The sequence below is a fragment of the Antechinus flavipes genome, chromosome 4, assembly GCF_016432865.1.
Source record: "Antechinus flavipes isolate AdamAnt ecotype Samford, QLD, Australia chromosome 4, AdamAnt_v2, whole genome shotgun sequence".
Lineage (NCBI taxonomy): Eukaryota > Metazoa > Chordata > Mammalia > Dasyuromorphia > Dasyuridae > Antechinus > Antechinus flavipes.
The window spans coordinates 196,151,158-196,163,409 of NC_067401.1; the positions used below are offsets into that span (position 1 = coordinate 196,151,158).

At 40.2% G+C, this 12,252-nt stretch overlaps 1 protein-coding gene across 1 annotated transcript in view; it reads right to left on the reverse strand.

Moving 5' to 3' along the window:
- Positions 1 to 12,252, reverse strand: part of CPNE5 (copine 5) — a 202,490-nt gene that overhangs the window by 65,488 nt on the left and 124,750 nt on the right.

Genomic DNA, 12,252 nt, shown 5'->3' on the forward strand with positions numbered 1-12,252 from the left:
CTCCATTTGAGGTTTTCTTGGCAAAGATACTGGAGTGGTTTGTCATTTTCTTTGCCAACTCATTTTACAGATGAGGAAACTGAGGCAAACAGGGTTAAGTTGACTTGCCAGGGGTCACAAACTAGTAAAGGCCTGAATCCACATTTGAACTAAAGGAAAATGAATCTTTCGGGCTACCCTCAATCCCCTGTACCATCTAGCACATAGTAATAGTAGGTACTTCATAAATGCTTATTTCCTTCCTTTCCACTATTCTATGGCACCATTCTTCCCTACTCACTTGGCTATCTTCCGAGTTCCCTAATTGGCCCATGTTCTCCCCAGCTCAGTCAATGAATCCTAAAAGTAATTTCTCCACCTTCAGTCTCCATTCCACAAAGTGTATTTGGCACCGGAAATCACAAAGTATAAACACAGACCAGGAGGGAGGCGATTGACTGGTCACAAGCCTGTTAGATTATGTTCTAAACCCAGACCTGGGACGTGGGGAGCCCTCAGAGACTGGCACATCCTGACTGGGTTGGATGGCCTCCAACTCTTTTCCTTTTGGACCTGAGATCGGCTTTATCCTTGGCTTAGAGGAAGCCAGATTTTTGCCAAGGGCCAGAGTAGGTTAGGAGCCGGCAGACTTTTCAGCTGCAGCACCCAAGTTTTGGAGAATCATGCTGGGAAATGAAAAATTCAGGAGAGAAAGACAGGGAGAGGTGCCAAAGAGAAGCTGCCAACTTGATAGGTTTCCCCAAACCCAAAAGGATGTCCTGGGACAAGTATAATTTGAGAGGCAATAGAGTGAAGTGAATATAGATCACCAACTCAGGTCTCGAAGATCTGGATTCAACTTCTGTTTCAATAGCTTTATAACCTCTGAGACTCAGTTTTCTTATCTGTAAAATGAGGATAATAGCAACGTTGGGGTAGTAGCAGGAATCATATGCTCATAGAACTATAGATTTGGAAGTCATGTAGTCCAACTTCCTCACTTTATAGATGAGAAATCTGAGCCTCAGGGAAATTACAAAATAACATTTATAAAACGCTTATCAAGCCTTAAAACCTTTCAAAATTATTATAACTTTGAAGAGATGGGAGCTGTCGTTTTTATTGAGTCATTTTAGTTCTGTACAATTCTTCTTGATCCTATCTTGGGCTTTTCTTGGCAAAGATACTGGAGTGATTTGCCATTTCCTTCGCCAGTTCATTTTTACAGGTAAGGAAACTGAAGCAAATTAAGTGACTTGCTCAGGCTAAATAAATATCCAGGGCCAGATTTGAACTCATGAAGATGCATTTTTTGTTCCAATCCCACTGCTCCATCCACGGTGCCACCTAGTTGCCAGATAGGAAACTAAGGGCCAGGAATTTTTAGAGACTCAAGTCATATTTGAACTCAGGAAGTTGAGTCTTTATGGCTTTCCCCCATCCCCTGTGCCATCTAGCTGCCCCTGGGACACAGTTGATGCTTAATAAATGGTTGTTTCCTTAATATCCATTTTTCTATGACATTAATCTTCCTTCCCTACTCACTTGGTGTTCCCTAATTGTTCCATATTTTCCTCAGCTCAGTCAATCTCTCCACTCATAAAATTCTACTCATAAAATTTAATCCTTCTTTAAAATAAAGTGATTTCAGGACCTTTAATCTGTTGCTCTCCCTTTTCCATCTTCTCCCCTGTTTTCCCCTCTTCACTCCTATACAGTCAGCTGCCTTCTCCTGTCTGAGTTTTCAAGGTGCCTTCTTCATCCTGGCTAGCCAATATGAGACACTCCTTTCCAAGGTTTGGATGAACAGATGCATAATGAAGAAAGGAGAATCAGGAGAACAATCTCCAAAATGACCAAAGTAAACTGGAAACACTGGAGGATTTCAGGACCCTCATGCAATCATGACTTCAGGAGCATGGTGAAGTAGGCCCCTTGCCTTTTGGCATTGACGGGGTGCGCTACAGGTACAGAATGGTCCATATATTTAGGGCATACCTAAGATGTTGATTTGTTTTGCCTGGCCTTATTTATCATGAGAATGCTTGAGAAGTGATAATGATATGAAGAAAGAAAAGAGATAAAACATTTGTTTACAAAAGAAATAACTTCTAGGAACCTTGTTACAGGTTCTGTATAGGTATGTATAACTCTTTAAGGCTACAGGTTCAACAGAAAGTTCATCAGAAAGGCTACTATGCTCACAATGCATCCCAAACACATCTATAGTATTCTTCATCCCATAACTCCAATCCAGGAGTGTCCATCTTTTATTTCTAATAAGCTCCTTTTTCCTTAGCAGTTGGCACATTTCCAAAAGACTGGAAATTCTCCTGGGGAGTTTAAAGTTGTTGTTTCTCATTCTGGTGGCCTGAATAAGGTCTCCTAAGAGCAAGAGTGCATGGCCAGGTGAGGTGAGAAAGGGAGAGGAAGCATCACTGGCCCACTCTTTCTCCCACCTTGTACCCAGGACAGTAAGGAAAATGGGTCAGACCAGGACTGTAAGCCAGGTTCTGTCCTGGGCATTATGTGTCAGGAAGGGCATATATTGAAAATCCTGAGCACTTTCAGAAGGGTGATGAGGGGATATGAAGCAAGACCTCAGAAGGATCTGTGGAAGGAACTGAGGGAAGAGGCTGTCCAGATCAAATCTCTCTCCCTAACCCATTTCACAGATGAGAAACTAAACAAGTTAGGTAACTCATGTGAAGTCATACAGACAATAAATGGTACAGTGAGGATTCATCTGGTGCTAAATCCATCCACCTTTCCACTGCACTGTGCTAATTTGGGGGGCTCTTGGGAATGGGATGTGATAGATGTCTTAGAGTATTATGAAGTCTGTCATGTGGAAGAGACACTAAGAGGACAGAACTAGGAACAAAGGATAGAAATTTTGCTGAAGAAGCAGGTTTTAACTGAACAGGAGGAAAAACCTCCTAACAATTAGACTTATTCAAAAATGGAACAAGCTGTCTCAGGAGGTAGTGAGTTCCCCATTATTGTAGGTCTATGAGAAAAAGTTGGACTTGTCAGGAATTTTAGAATCACAAACTTAGAACTAAAAGGAACCTAAGAGATTATTTAATGCAACCCTCTTATTTTACAGATGAGGAAACTGAGACCCCAAGAGGTTCAACAAATGATGAATAGAGTGAGTAATCATGACTTCAGAAGATTTAGGGTGAAACAAGCCTTTTACTTCTTGGTTTTGAAGTGGTGAGCTGGGGCTCAGAATGGACAATACATTTAGGAGCATGGACAGTGCTCCAGGCCACAGTGATAATAAGTAGCCAAGTGAGGATTTAAACCCAGGTTCTCTGACTCCAAAGCCAATGTTTTTCCTACTAGTGAATTCCTGTTAATACCAGTTGTAGCAGTTAGCCTTCCAATTCTGAGACTGTACGATTATTGAAGATTTAAGAACTTCCCAGTTCTACCTTGGGGATGCCATTTTCCAAAGACTAAAGTATTTATAACTAATACCAACTTAGAGCTTCATTTCTTCCAGAGGGTATTTTGTATCTTATTGCTTTGTTATTTAAAATGATCCACATCATCAATGAGGGTGATACCTCTGATAGTGCAGACTGCAGTCTTCTCCTGACTTGGTTGATAGTTTCAGCCAAGAAGAAAAAAGGAAGGAAAGAAGGAAGGAAGGAAGGAAGAAAAGAAGGAAGAGAGAGGGGGGGAGGGAGGGAGGGAAGGGAGGTGGAAAGGAGGGAGAGAAGAAGGGAAAGAAGGAAGAAAGGAAGAAAAAGAAAAAAATGGAGGGAGGGAGGAAGAAAGGAAGGAAGGAACAAAAGGAGAAAGGGATAAAGGAAAGAAAGAAAATTAATCTCTCCATTGATTAACCCTCTTGGTATGAGATTATTTGATTTTAACTAGGTCTGGTCCCTGAATGACAGCCATTTACTCCATCACTAGGCCAAGACTGAGACAAAGTCTTTCCCATTTAAGTGGGGACCTCTCATAGATGGAATCCACAGAAAATTTCCTAGAAATCTATACCAGTGACCAAGAAGTCAGGTCAAATCCAAGAAGGAAACAATTCTTGTTCATCTTTTTTCTCTCCCTTAACCCTACTGCCTTCCCTCTGAGATTATCTCCAATTTGTTAGAAAGATAGAGACAGAGATAAATATATATATCTTGTTTGTACACAACTGTTTGTTATCTCCTCTATTAGAATGTAAGCTCCTCGAGGACAGGAATTCAACTTTGCCTTTCTTTGTAACCCTAGCACATAGTACAGTACCTGGCATATAGTAAGTATCTAATAAATGCTTATTTGTTGATTTTGTAATTCTTGATATAAAGATCACAAGATGATAGATTTAATGCTGGAGGGGACTTAAAAAGCCATTAGCCTGACATATGAAGAAACAGTCCCACAGATGTTAAATGGCTTGCCTAAGATCACATAACTAAAAAATGGAAGAGGTGGGATTCAAACTCAGGTTCTCTAATTCCAGGCCTTCATTTAATTGATGATTCTTTTGGGTCAGGGTCACGAGAAGCATATATTTGGAAAAGAAGGTGATATAAAAATAAAAAATAAGAAAAATTATTCAAGAAAAAATTGTTTTTGAGAGGTATTGGAGCCCCATTTACCCAACCTTGTCCCATCTCTTAGAAACCTGAATTCCCGACCTTCCTCCCTCTCTTCAGCATTTCTCTGGAGGACTTTCTCCCTCTCTTTCTTTCTCTCTCTTTCTTGTCTTTCATTTTGCCTCTGTCTATCTCTGTCTCTCTCTCTCTCTTTTTCTATCTTTGTCTCTGTCTCTGTTTCTATCTCTATCTCTCTCTCCTTCCCTCCCTCTTCCTCCCCCTTTCCTTCTCTCTTTCTCCTTCACACTCTCTTCAATCCTCTTTTCTCCAGCAGATCCTGCTGAGCTGCTTCAAATATGCTCAGGCCTCCCCAGCTTAAAAAAAATATTTTCCCTTCACTTTGTTGTCCTTTCCCAATCATAGTACTTTCTCTCCCCTTTCTTTCATTGCTAAGTACCTCTCAGGAGTGGTCTACACTCACTGCTTGTGTTTTCTTATCAGCCACTCTAACCTTAACATCCTGAAGTCTGTTTTGCCCCCCAGAATTTTCAGAGTTGAAGGGATTTATGCAAACATGTCAAATCTATACCTGAAAAAGAGCTCTTCTTCTCATATACACAACAGGTGGTCATGCAGACTCTGCACGAAGCCCTCCAATGAATGGCAACCCATTGCTTCCCAAAGAAGCCCATTCTGCTTTTGGACTGCTTTAATTACTTGGAAGTTTTTGTTTCCTTTATCAAGTATACATTTGTCTTTTTGTAGCTTCTCCCAGTGCTTCTTCCCCCTAGGGCCAAATCAAGCAAGGCTAATTTTTCTTCCAGGCTAATTCTGCCCTTCAAATACTTAACACAGCCATTGTGTTGCTCTTCTCCAGGGTAAACATGCCCAGTTCTTTCCAGTAATCCTCTTCGACAAGTAATAACTAGATGAACAAAATATTATACCTGAAGTCAAGAAGCTCTGAGACTGAATCCAACATCAGAGACTTACTAGCTACAGGTAAATCACTTAACTGCCTCCAGTTCCTTATCTTGAAAATGAATAAAGAATAAATAAGATCAGGGATCAAATAGTACCTACCTCCCAAGGCTGTTTGTGAGGATAAAATAAGATAATATTTGTAAAGTACTTTATAAACCTAAAAGCATCATATAAATGCTAGCTACTATTATTATTATTATTATTTTATTATTGTTATTATTATTATGTCTTGATCCTTCATTGCCCTGGTGGCTTTTCTCTGTTTTCCAATTTATCAACACTCCCTCCTACCACGTGACACCCAGGACTGAACACAGCACTCCTGATTTAGCCTTTTTGAATTGTATTGAAGCCCCATTCATCCAGCCCTGTCCCATCTTTTGAGAAACCTGAATCCCCAACATTCCTCTCTCCAGCCTCTCTCTGAATCCATAAGGATTCTCTCTCCCTCTTTTACCTCCCTCCCTTCCTCTCCCTCTCTTTCACTCTTTCTCCTTCCCTCCCTCTCTTTCTCTGTCTTTGTTGTCTATTTCTTTCTGTTTCAGTGTCTTTGTCTCTATCTCCCTCCCTCCCTCTCTCTGTCTTTGTCTCTTTCTGCCCGTGTCTGTCTATCTCTTTGCCTCTCTGTCTATGTCTCCAGCCAGCACAGAGGACATTCCTCATTTCTCACCTAACTGCTCTCCTAGGTTTCATCATGCTCCATCTTTTTACAATATCCCATCACATCTCCCTAGGACCACTGCCCCAGATCCTCCTTCTCCTCTGATTAGAGAGGATAGATAGTGAAGAGTCCCTCCCACCCAGATCTTCCATCCTCCAGGGCAGCGATCTACCATTTCCCACCCTCCTTTGGACTTCATTATCCCTGGGTCTCCCATTCCCCTCTCCCCAGGCCCATCCTGGCTTTTCAGTTTCTTTTTTTGTATTATCTTCTTCCTACTGAGGTCAAGGACTCTCTTTGTCTCCTCAGCCATTAGTTCCTGCCTGGCACTTAGTAAGTTCTTAATAAATGTCATGGGTGACTATCACCTTTTTACTTGTGGGTATTCTATGTGTCTTATGGAAGCCAAAGTTCGATAACGCTCTTAGGGCCTCCCATTCCTGCATTGCCCCATAATGAGATTGGGGTTGATGGAAATCCCCAAATCTTTTTGCAAGGATTGCTAAATAGCCATGTGCACTCGTTTCCAGCCCTCTCTCTGCTACAACTCTCTCCAAGACCGGCATTGATATCCTCTCATACAAATCTTTGGTCTTTTGTGGATCTCAGACGCATAGATCTGGGGCTGAGAGAGACTAGGCCCAATTATTATTATTATTCCAATATTTGTTATTATAATATTATTATTATACAATAATCTATCTGCACAAGAAAAAACAGATCAAATGGGGAAAAAATGGTGAGTACACAACAACAAAAAGTGAAAATGCTAACTTGTGATCCACAATTCCCACAGCTGTCCTCTGGGTTTTACTATCTATTTAACAACAACAAAAAAAATTAAATAGAAGATAAAAATGATAATATTTGTAAACCTTAAAGAGATTTTCAAAATGTTTGCTATTATTGTGATAATGGTGAAGATCTTTCTTTTCTCATCTAACACTGTCATCGCTTCTTGCTCCTGCTTCCTAGATATTGATAACCCCTAACTCAGCCCTCTGCTGTCTATACTCCATCTCTACAATCAATCTCCTTAATTGCTGGCAATGACTCTTTTACTTTCCATCTGCAACTCCAGCCCCTCTCTTGCCTTATTAACAGGACACCCCACCACCCAACTAAGCCCACAGTTATCTCAGACTCAGTAAATGGAAACCGGAACTCGTCATCTCTGCCTCCTGCTCCCCACAGAATCAGTACATCTAGAGAAGAGTACATTTACCCTGCCCCTTCACAGCTTGGCAACATCATCCTGTGGCGTCATGAGATCTGGATTTCAGCTCTTCCTTCACTACTTATTACCTATGTGACCCTGGAAAAATAACTGGTCCTTATTTTTTTATCTGTAAAATGGGCCTCTCAGGTTCCCTCCGACTTAACCTGTGTTACCAACCGAACCCCAACCCCACCTCTCAAGTTCAAAACCTTAAAAGAAAGACCGTGGGAGAGTCAGATCGCAAACTAAGCAGTAACAGAGCACTGTGCTGAAGTCAAAAGAACTCACAGGTATGTGGTGCTTTATAATTTACACAGCATTTCCCTAAAACTACCTCCTGAGGTGGGTAGAGTAATAGGAATTACTAAGGGCAGGGAGGCAGTGCAGTGGATAGGGCACTGGACATGGAGTGAGGAAGGCCTGAATTCAAATCCAGTTTGAAGTATCAACTAGCTTTGTGATCCTGCATAAATCACGTGCTATCTGACTCAGTTTCCTCATCTGTAAAATGAGGTTAATAATAGTGCCTACTTCACATGATTTTTGTGAGAACCTGGAATAAGGATGACCTGAGTTGGAATCATGGGCCTCCATTTATTCATTTAAAAATGAGAGAACTGACTTAGTGATGTGATCCTGGGCAAGTCACTTAACCACAGCCTCAGTTTCCTCAAACATTAACTAGCCGTGTGGTGTGGACAAATCACCGAACTTCTGCTGCCTCAGTTCTACAGCTGAAAAACGAAGATAATTCTTCCTACCCACCTCTCGAGGTGAGGATCAAATTAGATAATAGTTATAAAGCACTTAGCACAAGGCAGGCACATATAAGTGCTATATAAATGCTATATATAAATGCATAAATGAATAAACTCTTCCCAAGGTGACACTGTCTCCCTAGCTAGAATGTAAGCTCCCTGAGAGAAGGGAACTATTTTTTTCTTTGTTATTGTATCCCCAATACTTAGCACAATATCTGGCACATAATTGTTGCTGTTTGTCTTTCGTTCTCTAAGGGAACTATGACATTAGGAAGGTGACATGCAACTTGCATGTCATGGCCTTGCCTTCCTAATGTCATGGTCCTCTTCAAAATTCTATTCAAAATACTATTGAAATTTTTAAAAAACACAGAAAAACTAAAAATATTTTTTTAAAAAAAGTGTTCCCATAAATTTAATAAGCAAATGACTCAAGGATCCTGAGATCCAATGAAGACATTATGTAATTGTTTTGTAAATAAACTTGATCTAAAACTTTTTTAAAAATCTGGGTTGGAAGCTACTTGAAGCAATTCTTGCTATTAGAATAATGGAGTCTGGTTCTCCTTAATGTCAGACTCCATCAGTGCCTGCTATTCCAGACCCCTGACCGAAATGGACCCTCAGGAGCCACTTCAGAGGTCACTAGGTGAAGTGAAGACCATCACTTGTAAGTTGTAAGCTCCTTGAGAACAAGGACTGTCTTTTGCTTCACCACTTAGCATGGTACTGGCACATAGTAGGCATTTATATCTATTGACTGATGATCTTACCAAGCTTGAAAGCCTGGGCCCCCCATATTCGTAGGTGAGCAGAGCTAAGGTGACCTACCTCATCCAGTTCCCTTATTTCACAGATGAGAAAACTGAGACCCAAGGAGATTCATTGCCCAGGAGATTTAAGGAGAATCCAGGATATCATTTTAGAGCTGAGGAAACTGAGGCCCAGAAAGAAGTTGGGACTAGTTTTCTATGAATAAAACTTCAGTACATCCCTGGAAAGGAGTCTCTGGGTCTTGGAAGGAAGCAAGGAACAGTCTGGGTGGGATCATCAACATTCTTCTCCGTGGATAAACAAACAAGGCAACACAATGGTCTATAGGAAATTCCATAGGATCATAAATCTAGACATGGAAGGAAATTAGAAGCCAACCAGAGATTTTATAAGCAAAGGCCTTCCCTTTGAAAGCTACCGTTCTACCTTTGAGGTAACTTGTGTTTCAGGTGAGAGATTTGACCTTTCATGCCCTTTCCATCTCTAAGCTTCTATAATGTCTAAGTTTCCAAAAAATCTGGAGCTCAGAATGGGTTCTAGTCAGGTGGTTGGATAATAAGCAAGAACACCAAAAACTTGTCTGTGATTCCCAAAGCATATTCACACTTATTGTCTCTGGACATTAGCCCCGTGACAAAGGCGGCAGAAAGGGGAGGCAACAGTGGGAGAAGACAGTTCAAGTGTCATCTCTGTAAATTGAGTAAAATAGTTTAACTTCTTCAGGACTCAGTTCCCCCTTCCCCTCCACAAGGTTCCTTCCAGCTATCTGTCTATGATCCTGTGATTTGGCAAAGATTTGTTAGATTAAACTGTAAACTCCTTGAGGGCAGGGATTTTATTTTATTTTTTTGCCTCAGTATCCCTAATGCTAGGCACAAAATAGGCCTTTTAAATTAAATTGAACTGAATCATTAAATCTGGAGCTAGATCTAGAACTAGAACTCAGGCATTCTTGATTCCTTGTCAAACATTTTCATCAGTGCACAACCTCCTTGGATTGGACCAAGTCCCTGACCTTAACTCTGACCCAAATACAAGACTGTGTAAGTACCGATGAATTTACTAAGATAAATTGGATAAATGCAAAATGGTAAGCATCTTTTCTACTGGATAGAAAGCTGGAAGAGTGGGTTGAGAGCATCTTGAGGACCCCAATCATCATGGACAATGTGGCATCATGCAAAAAAATGGATTTGGAATTAAGTGAGCAAAGTACAAGTGGGATCTCCACCATTTATTGGACTTTGGGGAGGAAGGATAGGGAAAAGGGAGGATCTTTATCTTTCTGAGACTCTTTTCCCATCTGTAAAATAGGCACAATGTTTATAAGGACTTTCAGAAACTCTGTAGTCCAATCTCCTTATTTTACAGAAGGGGAAACTGAGTCCTGGAGAAGTTAAACAATTTTGTTCATATCTATTCAAGGCAATGACAGAAGTGAGATTTGAACCATCTTCCTCCCACTGTACCATATTGCCTCCCCCTTCTACTACTTCTCTCACAGGGCCACAATGTGTTTTTAAACTATAAAGGGATAGGAGGAACAAACATTTATTAAGCCCCTATTTTGGCATGGTACTAAAGCAAAAATAAAAAATGTCCAGCAGAGAATAAAAGAAAGAAGGAAGCACAGAAAAGCAAGGTATCTTTGAAAACTACATGTAGCATTTATTACATGGCCTTTTAAAAAAAGTAAACATTCTGAAATAGAAATTCATGGTTTTATATTGAATCCTCTGTTACTCTGTATACATAAAAAATTTTTTTTTGTATTTAAGTTCAAAATCAATTAAAAAATAAATTTAAAAACAAGCATTTTGCAACATTATCTCATTTGGTTTCTTTGGAGGTAGGTGCTTCTATTACCTATTTTTAAGTTAAGGAAACTGAAGAAGATAGAGGTTAACTAATTTCTCAAGGGCTGAAGGATAATTTTGAACTCAAGTCTTTTTTACTTCAGGCCCATGGCTCTATTCACTGCACTGTTTAGATATCTGTGGGACTTTATAGAAGTAATTGAATTCCCTTTCAACTCACAGATCCTGAGAACCTTTGCTCAAACTCATGAAAGCCTCCTTTTCCTCTGCCATTGACCTTCACCCCAGAGCCCAGACCAAAAAGTTATAATTGTAACTTAACCATGATTCACTGTGTGATGTTTTGCAAGTCACTTCCCCTCTCTGGGCTTTTGTCTTCCTCTGTAAGATGATGTATAAAATGAGATGTAAGCAAAAGTTCTTTCTAACTTTACCAGTCAATCTATGGTTCTGTGCAGTTCAGCTCATAGGACCAAGACCAGACCATGCAGTTCAGACTTGAGGCAGCAGCTCATATGAAGTAGTGAAAAGATTGGGTTGGTTTCTAATGGTTTCTGAGCTCTCTTTCAACTCTGAGATTCTGTATCTTCTATATATCCCATACACAAATATGGAAATATGTTTAGAAGGATTACTCATGTTTAATCTCTACCAGATTGCTTGCTGTTTTGGGGAAGGAGGAGAAAATTTTGAAACATAAGGTTTTACAAAGGTGAATGTTGAAAACTATCTGCTTGTATTTGAAAAAATTAAATACTATTTAAAAAATAAAAAAATACGTCATATATATTCATTTGTATACATATCATTTCCTCAGATAAGAGTCTTGAGGTCAGAGAATGATTCATTTTTGTCTTTGTAGGTACTGTAGCAGACATAGGTGGCGTCCTAGTGCATAGAATGTTGGACCAGGAGTCAGGAAGACTCATTTTCCTGAGTTCAAATCTTGGCTCAGACAATTAGCAGCTCTGTGACTCAGAACAAGCTACTTAACCCTGTGTGCCTCAGTTTCCCCATCTGTGAAATGATCTGGAAAAGGAAATGGCAAAGTGTTCCAGTAACTTTGCCAAGAAAACTTCAAATGGGATCACAAAGATAGGAGAGGATGGAAACAAATGAACAACAACAAAAGCAGAACTTGGAGGACCAGTTAAGCCATCGAAATCATCTAAATAATTTACATGACTTAACTCCTTCAGGGTCACAGAGCCAGTTTACCTCAGATAGAACTGTTCTCTATTACCCGTTTTTCAGTTGAGGAAACTGAGGCAGCTAGAAGACCATATAACTAGTGCTGAAGGATAATTTTGAACTCAGGGCTTTCTCACTGCAGGCCCGTGGCTCTGGATATCTGTGGGACTTTATAGAGGTCCGCCTATGTCTGCTACAGTATCTACAAGCTTAGCAAACTAGTAGGCACTTAATGAATACCTGCTGGTTCATTAATAGTTGATTTCCTCCCTTTCCTTCCCTTCTGTTCCTCTTCCTCTCCTGCTAGTCTTGGTAA